The following is a 12261-nucleotide window of genomic DNA, read 5'->3' as shown; positions in this document are numbered from 1 at the left end:
GCCCTTGTCTGTTCACATTATTCAGATAGGCTATTTAGGGGCCTGTAAGACAGGTCAGCAGCAGAGACTGAAGAGAGCTCAGCTGTTAAGAGCACTGACATCTTCCAGAGGACCCGGGTTCAATTCTCAGCATCCACATGGCAGCTTGCAACTGTTTGTAACTCCAGTTCCAGGGAATCTGACAAACACCAGTGCACATAAAAGAATAAATTATTTTTTTAAAAGGCTCAGCAGTAAAATGGCTTGCCAGGTAGACCTGACAGTATCAGTTCAATCCCCAGAGCCCACAGGGTGGAAGGTGAGAACTGACTCCCTAGGGTTGTCCTCCAGCCTCTACACAGGCGTTGTGATACACATACACACAGGGAGAGAGACAGAGACAGAGACAGAGACAGAGAGACAGACAGAGAGACAGACAGAGAGAATGAGAATGAGAATTAAAAAGACAAAAAGCAGGCCATTAGCATAATGTTCATGCAAAGGTTACTGCCATGTATTGATGGCTGTTCATATTTTCCTCTCTGGTTTTTTGACAGGGTCTGATTTAGCCCAGGCTGTTCAATAGTTACATAGCCCATTGTTACAGAGAGAGGCTAAATTTGAGCCCCTCCCTGGTCCTCCTGCTTCCATGGAAGCGCCATCACGCCCAGCTGTTGTTGCTGTTTAAGAAAAGCTCGAAAAAACCAAAACCAAAACCAACCAACCAAAGAAGCTAAATTCTCTCTAGATTTAGGCATAAACGATGCTCTCCTCAGCCAAAGCGCTCTCAAAGGAGACATCCTGGACTCCAGCTGGCCCACAGACTACCTGTGAAAGACAGGGCCAGCAGCCTTTCCTCCTGCTCCAGTCTGAGCAGGGCGTATTTCTGCCGCCTCGTGAAATGGTGCAGTAACTTTTTGAAGGTTTGTATAGAAAGCCTTTTCACTTTCTTGAATATTATATGTGAGGTGTTTTTTTTTTTTCCGTTTTACACATCATGAAATAATGGACTCTGAGGAAGCTGACTCATTTGCAGTATGGTGAGTGAGTGCTGTGTCCCCAATGCTCTGATGGCCTCGGGCTGGCAGTCCTGCTGTAGTCATGCAACAGTAAGGACTTTCCTCCTTCTCTCCTTCCTTTTAGTTTTTGTGATTGTTCGGTTTCACCTTTTGAGACAGGGTCTTATTCTGTAGCCCAGGCTGTTAGAACTCACTATGTAGTTCAGGCTAGCCTCAAACTCATGGCAATCCTGCCTCACTCTCACAAGTGCTGGGATTACTGGGGTGAGCCACTACACCTAGGAGGTTTCTTTTTTCTTTTGGTGGCCCTAGGGATGGAACTCAGGGCCTTGAGCATGCTACAAAGTGGCTACTCACTGCTCTATACCCTCAGCCCTTGGAATTATGAACTATCCAACTTGGTTACTTCTAGAAACATTTACTAGAAGCAAAAGGGACATAGAATAGGGTCAAAGGTAGTGCTTTTGCTAACAGACCTGAGGGGCTTCCTGGAGTACATTATTAACTAAATGAAAAACAGCATTGCTTGAAAAATTGCAAACCACACTGGGTGGTACACTGCACACCCATGAACCCAGCACCCAGGAGGCACAGACAGGAGAATGGAGAGATACAGATCAGCCTGGGCTACAAAGTGAGACCCTGCCTCAAAATAATCAAGGATGTAGCTTGGTAGTAGAGCTTGCCTAGTACACACAGAGCCCTGGGTTCCGTTTCCAGAAATGCAAAAATAATATTAATAGCCATAATAAATAAAGTCTGTTTAAAAACAAAGAAGAAAGAATATAAATACTAGATCCTAATACTTACCAACTTTCACCCTGTAGACTTGAACTTGGGCTAGTTCCTTTAATCTGAGTCTCAGCCATTTGCAGAATGCTGCATCTGATCACCATTTAAGGGTGTGATATTGTTTTTCTTGTCTACTTGTCCCAAGTTCCAGTCATCTAGGAACAGGGGACTTCACTGAGGAATTGCCTCCATCAGACTGGCCCCCTAGGCAAGTTTGTGGGGTGTTTTCTTGTAGTGATTGTTGTGGGAGGGAAGAATAAGCTTCCTGTAGGGAGTGATCAAATGAATGAGAACGCAAATAAATAGATAAATAAATTTTAAATTTTAAGTGGTTCGGTCCATAATTCTGACCCTTCGTGGTGACCTTCCCATCTTAGAGCACACAATGCTCTGTGAACACGAAGGGGTGTGAAGAAGGTCACCGGATGCTGGCGAGCAGGCAGTCCGGGAGGCCTAGAGGCAGCAGAGGGCTTGGCAGGCTTTGGACCACCTGAGGATGGGGTCCCCAGGCTGCATCTGAACCTCTGCATGTCTCGTCTCAGTATCTTCCATTCCCCACCAGTGACACTTTCGAGGGTGATGTCAGTCTTGGAGTGTCGCATCACAGCAGAAGGCATTTTCTCCTAACACCACTCCCCCAAGTGCCTCTTAAATCTCTCCCTAATCTCTCTGTATCGTGTTCTCTCTCCCTTCACTCATTTTGGCCCCACCCCCTTATTAGAGATGGGTTGACAGGGCTACTGGTCTGTTTCCTACTTGTTTTGTTTGTTTGTTTGTTTGTTGTTTTTCGAGACAAGGTTTCTCTGTGTAGTTTTGCGCCTTTCCTGGAACTCGCTTTGGAGACCAGGCTGGCCTCGAACTCACAGAGATCCGCCTGCCTCTGCCTCCCAAGTGCTGGGACTAAAGGCGTGCGCCACCACCGCCCGGCTCCTACTTGTTTTTATATCTGTCAGTCAGTGCTCTGAAGAGTACTTGGAACTCTCCCATAGCAACCAACCATTTGCCATGGCTTTCTTGTTTTTGTCTTTTTTTTTTTTTTTTTTGGACAGGCTCTTGCTCATTAGCCCAGGTTTAATTAAAGCCCACTATATAGTCAAGGCTGGCCCTGAACACATGGCAGTCCTCCTGCCTCCGTTTTCCAAGTTGTGGGATTCTGGGCATGAGCACACCACACTGTTGTCTGTTTCCTATAAGCACTATTCTATGAAACATTAATTTTATTACATTTAATGAAATTAGATGATCTCACACATCCTAAAATGTCATTGCATCTGCTAGCTTTTTAAAATAAATTGATATCTAAGTATTCTCCATTACATTTTATTTAAAGTTTTACATGGTCCCCTACCATGGCCACAGCTCTAGTCATTCCACCTGAGGTGAGCCCTGCACACGGTGCACAGGGAGCACCATCCGCCCTCACCATGACCACACAGGGAGCACCGTCCGCCCTCACCATGACCACACAGGGAACACCGTCCACCCTTACATAACCACACACCTTATATGAGGAGCACTGTCCATCCTCACCATGAACACACAGGGAGCACCGTCCACCCTCACCATGACCACACAGGGAGCACCATCCGTCCTCACCATGACTACACAGGGAGCACCGTCCGTCCTCATCATGACTACACAGGGAGCACTATCCACCCTTACCATGACCACACAGGGAGCACTATCCACCCTCACCGTGACCCCAGCCTCTTCCATCAAAGGACCACCTGTGGAACAAAGTGCCCCTTCTAGGTATCTGAGGACTTTCAAGAACCTTCTAGCTTTTTTAAAAAAATGTTTTTACTTTTATTGATTCTTTGTAGATTTTACATCCTACATTCCAATCCTACTTATTTCCCTGTCCCATTGTGACCGTCTCCCTGCCCCCAAACAACACAAAATTGAAAAGAAAAACCAAAAACCAAACAAACAAACAAACAAAATGAGAAGAATCACACCCTGGAAGCTGTAGTGTGACACAGTGAGTCACACAGTTTACCCTTTAGTCCATTCATCTTTACTTGCAAGTCTGTTCATTGCCATGCGTCATTGGTCTGGGCTCCTCTTAGATAGCCGGTTGTTTTCCTGTGTCGTGGCGTTGGGAAGTACTGTGCACACTAGTGGTAGAGAAAAGTAATCGCTTGCCTTACCAAGCTATGAAACCTGCGTGTTACAACAGTGACTGGCCTGGCAAGATAAGTCCACAGTGGCAATAATGGCCCAAATGTTATGGGCATAAAACCAAGCAGTTTACGGTTGGATTTAAGGTCTGCTCCACAAGACAGGACTCCTGCCTGATGTTGTTAACTGGGCCAAGAATCCATGACTGGGGAAGTCATAGGCCCTAGAGAAAAGTTTACTACCACCGTTACGGAAGTCATAGGCCCTAGAGAAAAGTTTACTACCACCGTTACCCTGCTAAATGGACATATATTGTCACCTAAGCTCTTACCTTTATACCCACAGAGTGTCTCTCAAACCCCATCCAGAGAAGCTTCTTTTTGTAGTAGATGGTGATTAACACAGAGGCTGCAACTGGCCAACATGCAGAGAATAAGAAATGGTAGAGTGCTCAGCTCTAAAAGGTAGATTTATATCACACACACACACACACACACACACCCCGCACTCAGGTCATTGCGGAACAGGGGGCAGTAAGAAAAGTCTGTAAGAGCCAGAGGCAGTGGATGCCTACAGCAAAAGTATTTTCTGGACATGAGCTCACAGCAGCTGTGCCTACATGCACAGGGCCTATATAAGAACAAGCCAGCTCAAATTCCAGACTGGATGGGTGGGGTCATGAAGTCAAGCCCTCATCTGAGGTGCTATTGGCAACTGATGGGTGCTGGGGAGGTTTTCTTCACGGATGCAGCCCCTGAGAAGCTAGCTACCCATGCTCGAGTAGCCTCTTGGGCTGTGTATTCAAAGCTAGCCTGGTCTACAGAGGGAGTTCCAGGCCAGCCCTCAAAAAAAGAAAAGAAAAACAAATTCTGAAAAAAAAATTTTTTCTTCCTCCACAATTCTTGTCAAAATAAACCACTTGCTGTATGTAGATATGGAGGAGTGGGGGCCCTCCGTCCCATCCACGCTCATACTGGCAGGAATGAGTGGACTCAGTGGACTTAAAAACAGAACACGAGTGTGGGAGGGAAAAGTGAGGCAATGGGAGAAGAACAGGAGGGGAGAGAGCACAGGGGTAGATTTGATCAGAATGTATTACATGCATGCATGAAATTCTCAGCCAATTAAAAGTATGTATATTCTTGAAGGAAAAAAAAACCTATGTACAATATGGTAACCATGAAATATAACTGGACAGGAGAAGAAAAAAAGTTTCATAGTGTTACCCTCAAATGTTCACTCCTGAGAACACTAACAAGACCTTCTGTTATGCTGGTGGGAGAACACATGTGTTTGACCCTTTGGTCAAGCAGTTTGGCAATCGACTGTCAAGAGCCTGAAGAAATGGTCATAGCCTTTGGACAAATGACTGCATTCCCAGGCATCTCGCCCCTGGAAATACAGTCATGCTGAACTCTGACAGACTGCCTATGACACACTGTTAATGTGCCATACAGTGACAGGTCACCTAACAGCAGGCTTGTCAGATCCCCACCACTCAGTGATACGTGCCTGTAATCAGAAATGTGGTCAAAGGCTTATGACAGTGTTCATTGTGACATTTTCATGACAGAGTGGATAAAAGCCAAATGCCTAGCAAAAGGGAAAACCATTGTCACATCCAAGGGATAAAAAAAGATGCAGTAGCCGGGTGGTGGTGGTGCACGCCTTTAATCCCAGCACTCAGGAGGCAGAGGCAGGAGAATCTCTGAGTTCGAGACCATCCTGGTCTACAGAGTGAGTTCTGGGACAGCCAGGGATACATAGAGTAACCCTGCCTCAAAAACAAACAAAAACAACAACAAAAACAAAGGGATGTGGCAGCTACCACCATGCTTTGGCCTGAAAGACCTGTAGAACATTTATGCTGCTTCTCTGAGTGCTTAGCACCTCTAACATGGCCGGCAGGTGGTTTGGGATTCTGAAGGACCCTTCCTAGACTCTAAGAAGATAAGCTTGTCCTGAAGGTGGGACGCCTCAGTTCCCAATCTGTAGTCTTTCCAATTCTGAGGGATTCCCTGCAGTTCTGACCTGAGTTCAGTCTCAGGCCCCCTCCCCTCTCTACCCACACATAGGAGTCTATTCTGACAAGAATTGTGGGGAGGGCAGAAAAGAATATTCTTTGGAGATTTTTTTTTCTTTTTTGGAGGCAGGGTCCCAGTGTGTAGCCCTGGCTGGCCTAGAACTAGCTCTGTAGACCAGTCTGCGGTCCAACTCAAAGAAATCCACTTGCCTCTGCCTCCATTAAAGGCATGTGCTCTTATGCCCTGCTCTTTCAAGAAATATTTGAGATCTGGAGAGATGCTGTTTTGAAGTCAGAATTTTTAAATTATTGCACTGCTCTAAAGGTTTGGAGAGAATAACACACCAAAATATTTTCTGGGTTTACATCCGAGTGGTGGGAGTGTGAATGAGCGATGAGGAAACATTCCGGCTGGAGAGCATCGCCGCCCACCCCACCCACCCCACCCCACCCCTGAGTTGTTATGGCTGCCAAGTCTACCTGTTTTCTAGAGCTGCTGGAATCAAAGGAAAAGTCCCAATGTGGATGTAAATAAACACAACGTTCTACACGTGGTATTGGAACCTTTGGTCCCAGTGCCTCATTGTGCCCTGGAGACTCTGAGGCTCACACCCTTCTGTGCCTTCCTGAGGGACAGAAAGCCACACACTTTGGCTTGGGTTTTACCACAGAGCTTACTGTGGCCAGTGATTGAGGCATGTGTAGAGAAAGGAAAGGCCTGAAGGAGACCAGTCAATCTGGGCTCCTCCTCTTGTCCTCCTGCCCTTTGCTTTGAGAACAGCATGTTTTGAGTAACCCGTGGTCCAGGGAATGAGAAATATATAAGAAACATTGGCCCAACCTACCGCTTTTAAATTTAAATTATATCCAACAGTTGCTTAAAGCTTAAATGCCAGCCAACCTGAAGACACATACTGAGAAATAAATGACTGTAATTTTAAGTCCATATGTTATCAAATTGTTTTATGTAGAATTATTATGGTTAACTGATGCTTAAGAATAGAATTACAGCCGGGCGGTGGTGGCGCACGCCTTTAATCCCAGCACTCGGGAGGCAGAGCCAGGTGGATCTCTGTGAGTTCAAGGCCAGCCTGGGCTACCAAGTGAGTTCCAGGAAAGGTGCAAAGCTTCACAGAGGAACCCTGTCTCAAAAAACGACAAAAAAAAAAAAAAAAAAAAAAAGAAGTTGTTTTTGCCGGGCGGTGGTGGCGCACGCCTTTAATCCCAGCACTCGGGAGGCAGAGCCAGGCAGATCTCTGTGAGTTCGAGGCCAGCCTGGTCTCCAAAGCGAGTTCCAGGAAAGGCGCAAAACTACACAGAGAAACCCTGTCTCGAAAAACCAAAAAAAAAAAAAAAAAAAAAAAAAAAAGAATAGAATTACACTGTAGTTCGGGCTAACCTCACACTCATGATCATCCTCCTGCCTTAGCCTCTCAAGTGTGAACTTCATGCCCAGCACTGAGTCTTCCTGATGTAACAATACAAGTTGAAATTTGCTTTCACACTGGGGTTCTGGGATGTGTGGGTATTCAACATCTGAAGAGAGCATATGATAAAGCTTTGTACATGATACAACCTGCTTCATTTCACGGTGTGACAGCGAGTCTCCAGGGAGGGAGGGACATCTACATACGGGACACATGACGTTCTGAGGAGGAGATAAAGGAGCACAAGTGCCGTGCCTAAAGTCTAGGGTTGGGAAAAACTGGACGGGCATCAGAAGTAGTGCAGGAATGACAATTGGAGCAGAGAGACAGCAGCCTGGTTTGCAGGACTCAGAATAGGAGGGGCCACAGCAAGGGCATGTGTATAAGGAACAGAGAATTTAAAAAGCCTTGAGTGGCAGGGGAGATGGCTTAGTCAGTAACATGCTTGCAGTACAGACATGAGGACCTGAATTTGATTTCCCAGCACCCAGGTAAAAGCTGTTACAGCAATGTGCCTAGCATCCCCACACCGGGGAGGCAAAGACAGGGAACTCCAGGACTGGCTCATCAGCTTCAGATTCAGGGAGAGATTCTGACTCAAAAAATAAAGTGGAGAGCAATAGAGAAAGACACTCAACATTGACCTCTGGCCTACATGGGAGCATGTGCATGCGCGCGCGCACACACACACACACACACACACACACGAACACACACGTACATACATGTAGGCAGTAGAGGAAGCCCTGAGTATGTGAAGCCCTTGAGTAAATGTGTGCTGTTGACATGGGCACAACCACGTCAAGGGTGCCAGAACCTCAGAGTCATGGAAAAATGCCAAACCTTTCCTCTCCTAACCCTCAGGGTGAAGCCTAAAGAGAAATGGCAAAGTCTTTCTCCAGCCCATGTGTGGATGTTGATAGTGAGTGTAGAAAATGTCCACCATAGAACTCCCACTGGTATTTACATCTTGAAGAGTGCTCCCTATAGAGACTGTGCCTACTGAAATTAGCTGAACTTGCCTCCTTGTTTATCAGCCAACTGTATATAATAAACATGCTGGGATTCCAGGGTGTTGCGGTCTCTCCATTAGAGAGCCTATAAGCATGGCAGCTCGGAAGGAAAGGGATCCTAGCAGTCTGGAGCCAAGTAATACCACAAAGTCACCAGAAGCATAGCAGCTTATAGCCCTGATCCAGGGGGAGGTATCCCCAATGTAACAACTCTGCTCTTAGGGGAAGGTTTCCCTAGCAAAAGTATTAACAGTTCTGCCCTGCTCTGCTCCTGCTTCAGTGAAAGTTGTTACTTCTCTGCCCTGCTCCACTCCAGTGAAAGGTCTCACTCAAACCTCATTCAAGAGATTTATCCAGAAGGAAGACTCCAGGAGGGTAGCTGCCCCTGCCAGGGTGGAAAAAGGCATCTTCCAATAGGCACAGGGTTTATATAGGACTTCTTAGGGGCGGAGTTTTTCTAGGATGAAGATTGGTCAGATTTCAATCCCTGAACTTACAAAAGCTCAGAGATTGGCTGGATTTTGTGCTCAGGGATTGGTTGGGTTCTTGTACTGAGTTGGTCAGGGGCAGAGTGTGTTTCTTTGGCTCTGGTTTCAGGGCCAAAGTGTGTTTCTTTCACTGGCTCTTTTTAACCTTTTGGCTCTGGTCTCAGGGCCAGTGAGTTGGTTCTGTTCTCAGGGTCAGAGTGTGTTTCTTTGGCTCTGGTTTCGGGGTCAGGGTGGGTTGTTTTTTTTTTTTTTTTTTCTGGCCCTTTTACCCTACAGAGCCCACTTGACCCCAGCCCTTCTGTCTGTGTGTCTGTCTTTTTCTTCATTCCATCCCTGCCCTCAGCCAGGTCATGTCCTTGGAGGCCAAGCAAGGACACAGCAAGTAATACCTGAACAGAAACCCAGTTGGAGACAGGAATGTGGACACTGGCTACAGGGACTCTTCCAGGTCAGACAAGGGAATACCAGAAAGAAAGAAGTGTGCTTGTTCTACAGGTGAAAGAAAAAAAAGGGGGGAAGGGAAGAAATGAAAACAACTATGAAGAAAGAAGTATGGACAAAGGGGGTACGATCCTAAGCACAGGCTGTAAAACATTTGAACAGGTAACACTCCAGAGAGCGACAGACTGTAGACTAGACAGTTACAAGTTAAGATTTGGGGGGATAAGTAAAATCTAGAGAAGGGCAGTTGTATTTTGATAAGTAAGATCTAGAGGTAGGTAGTTGTATACACTGAGAGACTTTTGGAAACCTCAGAAGTACAGTGTAGGCGTTGCAACATCATCCAGTTCTTGGGCTGTGTTTGGGAGGCACGTCCAGGGAAGGGGGCAGGGAGTTTGGCTGCTTGAAGAATAAATAAAAAGAGAGGAAACTTTGAGAGATGGATACGCAGCAGAAAGACCCAACTATGTTCCCATATTTGTTTTTTATTTAATTGCTTTCATGTTACATTTGGCACACACACACACACACACACACCTGCAGTGTACAGGCGATATAGCCTGCGAGGCGGGGCCTTAGCCTGATCCCTGGGAGCCAGACAAGCGCAGTGGTACTCCGTGACTCACCACCATGGCTGAGGGGGCTCCGGCGTGTCTGCATGAGGGCTGCTGCATTCACCCGCTGCATCATACCTGGTGTGGAGAAGCAGCCCAAAGCTGCAGAGCTGTGCACACTCTGACAGAGGCAGCATGTAGCCAAGGGGAAAATCTTGGTGGCTTTAACTGCTTTGTGTGTGGTAATTGTGTCTATGCAGGTAAAACCCATCAGGGGACTGGGCCATTGTGTTTTTATCCAGTGACTTGGTCATGACCATCCACACTTGTTTATATCATCGAGTCATTCCATTTGAAGGCTACTACTGTCATCACCTGGAGTCCTGATGAGCGCCATTCAACTATTTGGGGTGGGGTACAGCCCTGCAACTTAGACAGGAAAAATGGGAAGTAATGGGGCCCACCTCCTGGATCTTGGACCCACAATAATGATAGTGGATGTGACTAAATTATGTCCCCACATCCTAGAAAAGCAAAAGCCTTAGAATGAGATCAGTTTCTCCTGCTAACACTACAAAAGCAATCCATAATGAACTCCCAGGCTTCAGTCATTTTAGCTTGCTCAAACTTTCCTTCAGTTTCCTCTGGGCACAGGGGCTGCCGTGATCTTCCTTCTTATCTTTACAGTCTAGTACCCAGCACTGCAGTGAACCACTCCTAGACCAAGTGTGGAATCCATCCTGAACATCGAAGACAGAGGAGAGGGGAGATGTGGGAAGCAGAGGAAACGCTGAGTGAATGAAACCCCAAGTGAATGTGTCACGGACCCCAGAGCCCCAGACCCACGGGAAACGGCAAAGCTTTCCGGGGTGAGGCTCAGCAGGAATTGGCAAATACTTCCTCTAGTCCATGTGTGAACGTGGATAGTATGTGCAGAAAGTGTCCACCACAACTTTCTCTCCTTGCCTCCAAATCTGGGGCCTGAAACTGCTTCCCAATAAACATGGCTCCTACTGTGATTGGCTAAACCTGTCTTTTTGATCCAGCTGTATACCATAACCTCACCCCCTTCTTAAGCTATACACAATAACCCTGCTTTTCTGTTTAACTCTATATAATAAACACGCTGAGCCTCTGAGGTACTGTGGCTTCTCGGTCAAAGAGCCCAGTCCATGTGACTGCAGCTTTTCTGTGTGTCTTTTCTTCATTTCTCACCTCCCTAGTCATGTTAAGTCCCTCCCCACACGTCAAGAGCTATGCAAGGATGTAGGACACATACACACACGCCCTTTAATCCTGGAGCTCAAAGACCTTGCTAACCATCACTGTGTATCCCTGGTGTGAGCTTCAGGGAATCATATTTTAGCCTGAGACCTGCATCCTTGGAGACTATGCTCTGGCGTCATGTTCCTGCCCCCTCCACCCCTGTTCCTCAGAAATGTGGTCATAGTTCTTGTTTCTTTGTTTGGTTTGAGATAGGCTCTCTCTATGTAGCTCTGGTTGGCCTGGAACTCCAGAGATCACCTGCCTCTGACTGCTGGGACTAAAGGCGTGTGTTGCTATACCCAGCAAGGCCATGGTTCTTTCAATCAACTGTGTACTGTTCTACATACCACACACTGCTTATAAATTATTAAATACCATACAGTTTAGTTTTTAATGGCCCTAAAGTATCCTCCACTGTGGTCCAGCATCTTCACTTCAGATGGGAATTTAGGCACCAAAGCAGCATTTTCTCCTCTGTCTTTTCTTCTACTCTTTGAATGCACATGTACATGCAGGTGCCCATGCTTATGGCTCCCAGAGGTTGATACCATGTGTGTTTTTCTTTTTCTTTTCTTTTTTCTTTTTCTTTTTTTTTTCAAGGCAGAGTTTCTCTGTGTAGCTTTGTGCCTTTCCTGGAACTCACTCTCTAGCCCAGGCTGGCCTCAAACTCACAGAGATCCACCTACCTCTGCCTCCTGAGTGCTGGGATTAAAGGTGTGTGCCACCACCGTCCGGCTTCCATGTGTGTTTTTCTATCACTCTCTATCTTAATTTTTGAGACAAGGTCTCTCACTGAACTTGAAGCTAGACTGAATGATCAGTAAGTGCAGAGATTCTCCAGTCTCTGTCTCCCCAGCACTGGAATCATAGGCACACACCACCACGCCTGGCGTTTCCCATGAGTGCTGGGGATCTGAACTCAGGCCCTTTTCCTTGCATAGCAAGCACGTTACTGACTAAGCCATCTTCCCAGGTCCACCCACCTTTTAAAAGAAATACTTTTAATTGTTGCAGAATGTATGTTTAACCATGCAACGATGTGTTGCATTTGTTTACTGTACAAAAATGTGTTGCATTTGTTTAATTATGTAAAGATGTGTTGCTGTTTTACCTTGTCTACCTAGGGCACCTGATTTGT

The 12261-nt window shown here is 46.4% G+C and overlaps 1 long non-coding RNA gene across 1 annotated transcript in view; it reads left to right on the top strand.

The window, feature by feature from the left end:
• LOC131922575 (uncharacterized) overlaps positions 1 to 10873 on the top strand; it is a 40819-nt gene extending 29946 nt beyond the window's left edge. The window contains exons 3-4 of the long non-coding RNA XR_009382330.1: positions 9206 to 9310; positions 10545 to 10873. This is a non-coding gene — a long non-coding RNA (uncharacterized LOC131922575). The remainder of the gene's footprint in view (positions 1 to 9205; positions 9311 to 10544) is intronic.
• Positions 10874 to 12261: the final 1388 nt, after the last annotated feature.

Source organism: Peromyscus eremicus, chromosome 12, assembly GCF_949786415.1.
Source record: "Peromyscus eremicus chromosome 12, PerEre_H2_v1, whole genome shotgun sequence".
Lineage (NCBI taxonomy): Eukaryota > Metazoa > Chordata > Mammalia > Rodentia > Cricetidae > Peromyscus > Peromyscus eremicus.
Note: the sequence above shows the minus strand (reverse complement) of the source record. Positions and strands in the feature narration are given on the sequence as shown.